The sequence below is a fragment of the Cavia porcellus genome, unplaced genomic scaffold, assembly GCF_034190915.1.
Source record: "Cavia porcellus strain 051 isolate PalLab524CR breed Dunkin Hartley unplaced genomic scaffold, mCavPor4.1 scaffold_15, whole genome shotgun sequence".
NCBI lineage: Eukaryota > Metazoa > Chordata > Mammalia > Rodentia > Caviidae > Cavia > Cavia porcellus.
Genome location: NW_026947498.1, coordinates 4,548,689 through 4,558,236, shown reverse-complemented (window position 1 = coordinate 4,558,236; position 9,548 = coordinate 4,548,689). Strand labels below are relative to the sequence as shown.

The 9,548-nt window shown below is 53.0% G+C and overlaps 1 long non-coding RNA gene across 1 annotated transcript; it reads left to right on the top strand.

Annotated features, from left to right (window-relative positions):
• Positions 1 to 4,877: 4,877 nt before the first annotated feature.
• On the top strand, positions 4,878 to 7,164 carry LOC134470546 (uncharacterized). Its single transcript, XR_010039490.1, has 5 exons — positions 4,878 to 5,074; positions 5,232 to 5,309; positions 5,426 to 5,513; positions 6,516 to 6,671; positions 6,942 to 7,164. It is a non-coding gene; the product is annotated as an uncharacterized LOC134470546 (long non-coding RNA).
• Positions 7,165 to 9,548: the final 2,384 nt, after the last annotated feature.

The following is a 9,548-nucleotide window of genomic DNA, read 5'->3' as shown; positions in this document are numbered from 1 at the left end:
TGTCTCTGGGGCGGGGGCCCGCCTGTGAAGGGGGCCCCCTCTGGCCGTTTTTTGGCCCTCTAGCATCTCGTCCACAAATACGGTTGCCCTGAGCATCAAAGACCGACCTACACTCCTCAGCTTTGTGTGATCCCCTCTTGCATCGCCCACAAACATATGGTTCTTCATTCCTAGGGCGAGGCCTAGCATCTGCATTGTTTGGGCAATGACGTTTAATGTGTCCTGGCTCCCCGCAGGCAAAACACCCTTTAGCCTTACATTCCCCTTCTAACCCGCGAGGTCCCCTCTGCTGTACAGCCGCGACCAGGAGAGCAGCCACTCCCGAGTTGGAGAGCGGCCCCCCTATCTCTCTACATATCCTAATCCAGGCGTTGAGGTCCTTGTTCTTATGAGGAGCTATCGCTGCCTTGCACTCCTTTGTACATTGCTCAAAAATCAGCTGCCTTACCAGCGGTCGAGCCACTCCCGGATCAGAAAATATCTTATCGGCAGCATCTTGCATTCGGGCCACAAAGTCAACAAATGGCTCTGTGGTACCCTGAATTATTTTTGAAAGACACAAGGAGGCTGTTCCGGCACCACTTACCTGCTTCCAGGCGCGGAGCCCTATGGCGTTGATTTGTTCATAGACAGCGCCGGGGAACTGAGTCTGATCATCAGCGTGCCGACCTTCTCCCATAAGCATTTCCTTGTTCCACCCCCGGTTTCCCCGACTGGCGTTTCTCTCAGCCTGCTCTGCAGAGAACTCTGCGTACCAGGCTCGCCAATCCAGGTAACTACCCGAGGGCAGACACGCCTTTGCCAGCTGAATCCAGTCCGCGGGGGTGAGGGGCCCAGAAGACAGGTTCTCCAGCATGGCAATGGTGTAAGGCGCAGTCGGCCCAAAGGTTGTAACTGTATTTTTAAGTTCTCTAATCTGCTTTATCTCAAAAGGCTCCCATGCATTACGTCCCTGGCCCATAGCTACTTGTACAGGAAATATCCCGTAGGGGCCACTATCTATCCCAGGTGGTGGATGTACCTCATGAGACAAACGTCCCCCCTGCCAAAGCCGCCTGTAAAAATACCGACCCGCCGGCGGCGGAGCATAAGACAGCGGCCATGATTGGGCGGAAAATGGGGGCCCGTGCATCACTTCCTGTTCTGGCGAAGGGGAAGGGAGCTCCCGGGCGGCCGCCTCGCGGCGAGGGATCGCCTCCGGGAACAGCCCCCAAGGTGGGGCGGAAGGCTTCGCCTCCCTCTCACGCCGGGGAGCGCTCAGGAGCTCCCTACTCCTCCGCAGACCAAGTTGAGCGGAGCGCAATTCACGGCGCAACGCTGGGAAAGAACCCTGCGACTCCTTATCGAGCGACTTAGGCTCCTGACAGCTGGTCTCTTTGGCCTCCTTGCCATTCAACTTTCCCTCGTCCTCGGAGTCAGACGACTCCGAGGCTAGAGCCCCGTCCTTCTCCTTAGCATCTTTGTTCCCCTTGACGGGCCCCTCTCGGGAGCTCCCCGACTGGGCCTGCTCAAATACCCTGCGTACTTTTGTAAGCTCTTGAGAGCTTTCTCCACAACCACCCTCGCTCTTAGTGTTGCTACCTAGCATGTTTCCCATCTTTTAATATGTTACTCACCGCGTGAGGCCCAAGGAATCCGCCACTTACGCGTGAGCCTGAGGGGAGTCTAAAAGCCCTGTAGGTGCGCGCCACCCAGAGCCCAGGCTTATCCCCAACTCACCTGTCTCGCAGCTCTGTACTGGAGCGTTGTCCGCTGTCACGTCTCGGGGGTGATCAGTCCCCATGCGGGCCTCCAAATGTCGATGTCGCTCCCGGCCGGCAGGAAGGACACACGACAAAGTCTGGCAGTGGACAACCTTTTCTTTTATTTTCCTTCTCCGTACAGCCTGCCCTGGGATCGCTCCCAGCCGAAGCCTCCTTTGGTCCGCTCCCCGCGGCTCCTTCTGGGCTTCTACTTCCGGGCTTCTTCTTCCCCCCCAGGGGTGGCACCAGTATATATACGGATACAGTGTCCAATCATGTTAAAGTAAGCAAGGCAAGCTGATTGGCTAACATCATCAGTTGCCAGGCAGACTATATTGTTGAGCGGGTTGCTTACGCGGTAAGCAGGAAACTAACGTGCTCGATGGGAGGGGTAATCTACCTCAGGCTTTACTCTTTACTACAGGCCTCACGTCCGCCAAGTGAGGCGACCGGGCTCGGGGCTGCGGCTCCCAACAGCAGAGGTTGAGCAGTTTCTTTCCTCCCATCTGGAAAGAGGGCTCCACCTGACCTCAGTTATCTGTATATTGGCTCATCTTTATTTCTCCATCCTCTCAACATCCTTCCCCCTGGGGACTTTAAGAGCTACTCGGGATGCAGCAATATTGGCACCTAAACACATAACTGGGGTAAGAAGAAATAGGTGAAGGGACACTTCTCATTGTGCCCACAAAAGGGAGAGAAGTGCAATGATAGCATCAGTATTGATCACAGAGGTGTACTGATATTGATATCATCAGGCCTAAAATATGAGACAAAGAACATGTATATAGAAATGATATATAGAGAGATATATAGAAATGCTTATTGTATGATTCTTGTATTTACTTTCTTTTTGTAGAGAATCCATGGGAGAAATAGGTTCCAGAAAAGCCAGAGAAATAGGCTGGAGAAGCCTATTTGGAAATGGGCTCACTAGGGCCATACAGAGAAATGAGCTCACTAGGGTCAAAGAGAAAAACATGCTCATTAGAGCTAAAAGAGCGAAACAGGTTCAGGAGAAACAAGCGGGAGAGAGGTGTATTGCTTTTATCAGGTATTAAATATGAGTAAGCTCTCAAGAACAACAAATGTCTACATAAATACTTGTTCTGTTATGGATTTCTGTACTTACTTTTTTTGGGGACTTGAACTAGGAGGTATCTTAATGGTCACATCCTTGTTGACTTGACTGCAGAAGATTTGGCTCAGAGAACTATTTTAAAATCAAGTCACAAGTGGGGTGGGGGGAGGTTGTGGCTGCCCCAACAGTCAGGTGGGGGACACAGCCAGCTGTGGGAGCACAAGTGGGAGCCTCAGGCTCCTAAATACAGGACCCGGGTTTTTCTTCTGCACTTAAGACTGACAGTGTCCCAGTCTATAAGAGCGATGCCTTTCAAACATTTTGTAAAACTTTTCATATTTCCCTTACCATGGGAATTCCTTATAACCCTCAAGGTCAAGGAATTATTGAACACGTTCACTGTACACTCAAAATTCAATTATAAAAACAAAAGAGGGACTCCTTCCCTATCATGGACTGATCACACCCAAAACCTCCCAGATGAGTGGAAGTGAAGGCTTAAATAAGAGACAAAGTAGTATGGTTTTGGGGCTCCAGGAAGATGAAAACCCTCCAGCAGAATTTGAGATTCTCTGGGGGCTGAGACAAAGAACTTCTCTGGTTGTCAAAGAACTTATTGGTTGTCAAACAAGGAAAGGGATTAGAGTGCACATCATGGGAAACTGAGTAGAATTTTGAGAATGGTCCAAGGATTTCTCCAAGCAACAGTGTTAATTTAATTTAGAACTATCTTATGTTAATTAGGAGAAGTATTTTACTAAGTTGTCTTTCACTGCAGGAGTGAAATGCCTGCAGCTCCAGTCTTTATTTAGTTAATTAATGTGGGAGTAAAGGCATCCTAAACTGTGACTTTATCCTGTCCTTTAAGGCATCACAGCATCACAAGCCACTACAGACCTCAGCCAGGACCAGTAACCCATAGAGTTTCACTTACTTTGGGTCTGCTGCCCATCTCCAGACAGAGGATGTGGACCTTGCACAGACTCACAAGTAAATATACAAAACCAGTTTGTTAGATTTAGCTCTAACCTAACCTTAACCCTAACCACTAACAACAATGGTAACCCTAAACCTGAAACACGAACACTATGATGATGCTGTTAAAGCCTAACACTAACCCTAATCTTAACCATAATTCTAACCCTTGAACTAACTCTAAACCCAACGCTCACTCTTGCTCTATCCCCAAAACTCACCTCACTCCTCAAAATAACCTTGCCACCTACATCCTCAGCTTCACTAACACTGTCCCTTATCCTAGCATTACCTTTCTTCACACTGTAGTAAAATTTTCTTCACAATGTGCTTAGGGATGAAAATAGTATACAATATGGCTACTAACCAAAACACTAGCATTAAAATTAGCAGTGAACAAAATCCCAGTACACCTACCCCTAAAGACCCACTCATGAAATAGGACCCTAGGGGCTGGAGGTTTAGCTCAGCGGCATAAGTGCCTGCTTTGCAAGCAGGCAGTCGTGAGTTTGATCCCCAGTACCAATAAAAAGGAAAAAGACAAAAAAAAAAAAAAAAAAAAGAAAGAAATAGGACCCTAACCTTGAACTTAACATAAAAAATGTTAACCTAACCAGGCCCAGTTTCCTAAGCCAACTTGTTCCAATAACCACTCAGCCCTACTTCAAGGACATGCCCTGATGTTCACCCTAAACCTAACCAGAGCCCTAGACACCGCACTGCCTCTCAGTTGAATCCTTCACCCTGTGCTTCACCCACAGCAACTTCTAATCTATGGCCTGAGCCCCTCAACTTTAATACAAAGAAGGAGGGCCAGGCTCTTAACCAGCTGTCTCTGCCCATGGGAAGCTGGCTGCCCTGGGGTCTGCACAAGGTTAATAGTACAGAGCATGTTGGTTTGAGTATTTCCAGTTTTGCAAATAGCAGGTTGGGAAGGGACATCTAGCAGTTGGGGGGGGGGCATGGGACATTAGCAGTTAGAGGGGACATGGCAGAAGCAGCTAGGGGAGTAGGACCCCTGGAAGTGACCTCACTTCCTTGACAACACACCAAACAGAATTTAGAATCCCCAAGGCTGGTTGGATCCTTGTGCAGAGACTCAAAAGCCAAGAGGACACTATCCTGCTGTTTCCCAAGTGGCCTAGGATCCGGTCATAAGAGCTGGTGGAGGAAGGACCTTGTTTGAGGGCAGAAAGGCTTGGGCAGCCATCAGCCCCAGCTCCTTAGGCACATTGCCCCCAGAATCCCCAAGGTGACACAGGACAGCCTAGAACAGGTCAGAGTCAGCCTGGAGGGCCCAGTCCCCTGCCTGCCTGGTGGTGTGTTGGGGAGTGTGCATGTGTGGCTATGTAGAAGCCCAGGGACTCCCTTGGCAGCTGAGCAGCTGGCTCCCATTCCCAGGATTCAATCCTCCCTTCTCGCTGCCACCTCAGGGCCAAAAGGAATCCAGTCCAAAGCTGGAGGAGGCTGGCAGGATGAAGAGCCTGGATCCAGGCACCCTGAAGAAGCTGGTAAACCACCTGGTGCCCACCCATCTCCATGGAGACTCCTCCTTTGTGCCTGCCTTCTTGGCCACCTACAGGAGGTTTGCCACTCCACAGCAGGTGCTGGATCTCCTCTTCCTCAGGTTGCCCTATCTCCAAGTCACGGACCCACGGACTCCTCAGAGGCTCTTGGGGATGCCCTGCACCATTTCACACCCTGAAGAAAATGAGGTACTCAGAGGACTCCCCCTCACATGGTGTATTCATGACCAAGTAGGCTGCAGCCCCAGAGCACCTGGCCTAGGTCTGACTCTGGGCTGAGGGTGGGGTCCTAGAGCTGTCTGCCTTCCACAGCCCACCCCTTGAAGGAGTTGTCTATCTAGGGCCTCCTTTTCCTAGATTCCTGTCTAGGAGAATCCAGAATGGGGACCCCTAAGGGAGATCCAGCACCCTGGTGGCATCCTGAGATATTTGGGCACAGCTGGCTGGGCTCACTCACCACACTCATGTCTACAAAGCACCTACTGTGTGCGGGCACCTTGCCTGATGCTTTCCTGTCATTCAGATAACAGTGAACAAACCTCATAGCTTTCCCTGCCTGCAGTGCCATCCTGCAATCACATGGTCCCCCAGACATCCTGGCAGGTGGGGACACTTGGGTGCTCAAAGTACACATCCTCCTGGCTCTTCTAGATACCACTTTTTCTGTCCCAACTCTTGAGTAGGACCAGCAGAACAAGAGGTGAGAAGCCTTGGTGTAAGGGGAAGGGAGGGCTCCTGCCTTCAGAGTGGGATACATCAGATGAACTGGGTTTCAGGTAGGCTGAGAAAAACCAGGGCCCCTCACTGTTCATTGATTCCCATTAGAGGGCTGGGATCTGAGGCTAGACCTCCAGGAGGAGAAAGTCAGACAGCTGGGCTTGGGGTCCTGTGCACAAGGGACAGGGGTGGGCTGGGCACAGAGCAGGTCCCCATGAGGATGCATCTACACGCAGTCCATTCCCTGCTAGGAGAGCCCACACCATCCTGGATGGAGGCCGCCCAAGTGGTGTGGGGTGCAGACCACTGACACCTGGGCACCACACTTCTGCCTGGCTGCTGGCAGGCAGGTCGGGCTCTGTTAGACAGTGCCCTTCAGGCTCCATGACAGGGGAGGCTAGGGCATGGGGGGGGGTGGAGGCTGAGCCCCTGACTCTCCTACCCGCCTGCCCCTGAGAGACCTGGTTGCTCCAGTACCCAGGAGACTTTGGCCAGTGTCCAGACCTGAGCCTCAAGCAGCTCGTGGCCTATGCCCTCATCAACCTGCCAGACTCGGACATCATCCTGCAAGTGTGCAGACTCCCAACCTGACTCAGAGAAGAGTCCTCTAAGTGGGATCCCATCCCAGAGGTGAGTAGGAGGCTGGGGTTGGTGACTGGGGGTGGGGGGTGAGGTGTTGCAGCAGAGGTCACGTGGCCCCACCAGAGGTTCCAGAGCCAGGAGCAAAGAAACAGGACGGGACCACCCATGGGGCTGATGGAGAGTCAGGGTGGGGTCCTGCTGTGGGCTCAGCGCCTCGGGCTTCTCTGGCAGGAAGTGGGCTGCTGTGGCTTGGGAAAGGCTCAGAGAGGGGCGATCTTGCAGGAATTTTCTGTCCTGTCCCTCTCTTGCCACTTCTAGGACCACAACTGTTTCCACAGCAGCAACCATCAAGAAGAAGCAAGAGCAGGGGTGGGGTGGGATTACAGCGGGACAGAGACTGCCCAGCCTGACCCTGAGTCCGTCCCTCTCCCTCCTCTCGTGTAGCTGGTCATCAGGTTGCAGAACAATCCAGACCACCTCACCATGCAGGACTCCAGTGGCACAGCTCTCCCTCCCTCACCTGGAAATATCGCCTTTTGTTTTTTTCTGGTTTCACTTTAGTTTTTTTTCCATTAAATATTAATAAAATTTTATTGTAATATAAAATAGAACTGTCCCTCTATTTTAAGTGCACATCTAGTGGAGCTAAGTACTCATACTGTGCTGTGCACCCCGAAGCACTGACCAACTGTAACCCAGAGCCCCTGGCAGAGCCCCTGGTCCTAGGGGGATGAATCACAGCGCCTGCTGGAGGAAGGGACTGAGGAGCTGAGAGGGACAGGTAGACAGGTGGGCCCTGCCCCAGATGACCCAGGACTGGCTCTGCACTGGGCAGGCAGCCCCCTGCATCCCCACAGAGCCTCTCCTTCTCGAGTGTCAGCTTCCTGACCCATGAGGGGCACAGCAGCACCCTCCCTGGCCCAAGTGATGACACAGGAAAGGCGCTGGCATGGAGAGCCCCCTCCAGCCCTGAGGCTGAGCTGGGCCCGCTCCCAGTGCGCAGTGTACACAGGCAGACTTCTAAGGGCAAAGCGCATGCTCGGCAGGGATTGGGGTCTACAAGAGAGGTGCAAAGCGTGGGCGGTGCTCTGAGATGACTGTAGGTCCTCCACACGCGGGGACTGGAGTGTAGCTGGCAGAGTGGGGTCTGCAGGAATTTCACCCACGTATCTGCAGGAGGATCTGGGAGGAAACCCACGGAAGTGACCACACACTCAGGACCCTGCCTCCACCATGCCAGGGTTCACTGCTAAAATTCTCCAGTTATCTGAGGGCCTGGGCAAGATCCCACCTCACTGAGATAGCAGGGACACAACCTCACTGAGATAGCGGGGATCTCAGGAGCAGCAGCACCAGGACACAGCATAGGTGTGACCACACCATGCGCTGTGTGCCGTGAGCCACGGCCCTTCCTCTGCAGCACCCTGTGTTTCCCCAGCCCAGCCAGGGGACCTCTGAGCCACAGGCACAGACAGAAAGGGTGCAGGAAATGAGACACTGTTACCAAGGACAATCCAGAAGAAACCCTGGGCTTTGCCAGTTCCCAGTACACCTAAATCCCGGCCCCTAGCGGGGCAGCGAGTGCATGGCACCTCTGAGCAGGGTCTTTATGGGAGCAGCTGCTTGTGGGACTGCTGTTGCTGAGACCGCTTTTGCTAAGAGCACTGCCCTCTCCCTCTGCCTCCGGGAACCTGACAGCTGACTGAAATGGAAGAGGAGTTCCTCCTCTGTCTGCTCATTGTGTTTTTCTCTTGCTCTCCACCCTCGGGTCAGTGCACACTCATCTGCATCACTTACATGTTTAGTCCATCATAGACAGTCAGGAGACCTGACCGCACTGTTTCCTGCTCCCTGCACTGTGGCTGCACCTTCTGCCCTCTCATCCCCCTCTGAACTCCACTAAGGGCCAGCTGCCACTACCTCTGAGGGAGCCTGACTGCCCGCAAGATGGGTCTGCAGACAGGAAGCCAGAAGCTGCATGGGAGGAGGACTCCAGCACCTCTAGGCACAGCCTCTTCTGCAGGCAGGGGCTCATCCCTGAGCTCAGTGTGGGGTCTGAGACGTGCCTCCTGGCCCTCATCACTGTCCCCCAAGAGGGCCCTCCGAGTGTGTTCTTCTAAGCTGATGGGCATCTCAGAGGTTCCTTATCCTGGACCTCCAATTTCAGGCAGTGTTCAGGATCTCCATAATGCCACCCCATCATAGGAACCTGCAGACCCAGCTCAGGATTGTGCACTGCAACGTGTCCCTGAAGACTTAATGCCTCAATCCAAGAAAGCAAGACCCTGTCCTCAGCTCTCCCTGTCCCACATGGGAGCTATCTGGGGCTCAAGAGAAGACCCTGTGTCCCTTGAGAGCCGCCCCCCTTTTGCTGCTGTCATCCAGGGTGGAGAGGGGACGTGGACTGAAGAGGGCTGGAGGCTGCTTCAGGGTAGAACCTGCCATCAGCAGGAGAGGGTCTGCCTTGCAGTTCTAAAACAGCCCTGCAGGTTAGTAAGCCCACTGTAGACAAGGGCAGTCCAGCCTCCCACTGCAGTTTAAGGAAGTTCCATATAAATAAGTAGAGAATTTCGGGACAGAGCACTCCCAGAGAGGCATGGGGCACTGCCCAGCTGCAGCCAGGGACTTGTGCAGTGCTGGAATGTTCTCCCCTCATCACCTTCATGAACAAATCCTGGAACTGTCCGAAGATTACCATCACAGAGTCTCAGGGTCAGAAGTGAGCTAGAGGGGACAAGGACTTTAATCCCCCCCTGACACTGTCCACTGTGGCCCCAAGCCTGAATCCCTTGCTGGAAGTATGTGGTGCCCATGTGGCTACTGTATTTTGAGGCTCTGTGTATGCAGGATCTCAACCCCCACAGCAACTCTCCAGCACGTGGCCCCCGAGACAGCGTCTTCCACCTCTGGGTCCTCAGCTCTCAT